A 1,279-nucleotide genomic window follows, 5' to 3' on the forward strand; every position below is an offset into this window, starting at 1 on the left:
CTTTTCACCACACCCTCTCCAGCAACTGTTATTTTTTGAGTTATTGATAATTGCCATTCTGACTGGAGTTAGGTGGTATCTCAGGATTTGCATCTCCCTGATGATTAGTGAGGTTGAACATTTTTTCATGTGTCTGTTGGCTGCTCGGATGTCTTCCTTTGTGAAGTGTCTGTTCATATCTTTTGCCCATTTTATAATGGGGTTGTTTGTTTTTTTCTTTTCAGCATGTTTGAGTTCCTTGTAGATCCAAGATGTTAAGCCTTTGTGAGACCTGGTGTTGGCAAATACTTTTTCCTAGTCTGTAGGCTGTCTCCCTGCTCTCTTGATGGTTTCTTTGGCTTTGCAGAAGCTTATCAGTTTAAAGAGGTCCCACTTGTCTATCTTATCTCTTATGGCCTGTGGGTTTCAGGTTTTGTTCAGGAATTGGATGCCAGTTCCAATTTACATGAGGGTATGTCCTTCATTTTCTAAGGTTCTTATGGTTTGAGGTTTTACATTCAGGTCTCTGATCCATTTAGAGTTAATTTTTGTGTATGGGGATAGATGGGGGTCCTGTTTCAATCTTCTGCATGTGGTCAGTCAGTTTTCCCAGCACCATTTACTGAACAGGTTCTCTTCTCCCCAGTGGTAGGTGGTGGAGGCTTTGTCAAAGATGAGTTGGTTGAGAAATTGAGGTTTTGCTTCTGGAATCTCAATTCTATTCCCCTGGTCTATATGCCTGTTCCTGTACCAGTACCAAGCTGTTTTGATTATTGTAGCTTTATAGTAAAGTTTGAAGTCTGGTAATGTGATACCACCTGCTTTGTTTTTTTTGCTGAGGATTGTTCTGGTTATTCTTGGTCATTTGTGTTTCCATATGAATTCCTGTGTTGTTTTTTTAGGTCTGAGAAGAATGTTGCTGGTAATTTGAGGGGTATTGCATTGAATCTGTAGATTACCTTAGGTAAGATGGACATCTTCACAATGTTGATTCTTCCAATCCATGAGCATGGGATATTTTTCCCCTTATTTGTGTCATCTTTGATTTCTTTGAGCAGTGTTTTGTAGTTTTCATTGTAAAGGTCTTTCACATTTCTGATTATGAAGATGCCAAAGCATTTCATTTTTTTTGTGGCTATTGTGAATGAAATTGTGCTTTTTATTTGGGTTTCTGTTTGTTTACTATTGGTGGAAAGAAATGCGATTGTCTTTTGCACATTTATTTTATATCCTGAGATATGCCAAAGGCCTTTATCAGTGTAAGGAGGTTTTGACAGATTCTCTTGGGTTTTCAAGGTAC

This window comes from Carlito syrichta, unplaced genomic scaffold, assembly GCF_000164805.1.
Source record: "Carlito syrichta isolate Samal-C Ts95f unplaced genomic scaffold, Tarsius_syrichta-2.0.1 Scaffold314595, whole genome shotgun sequence".
Taxonomy (NCBI): Eukaryota; Metazoa; Chordata; class Mammalia; order Primates; family Tarsiidae; genus Carlito; species Carlito syrichta.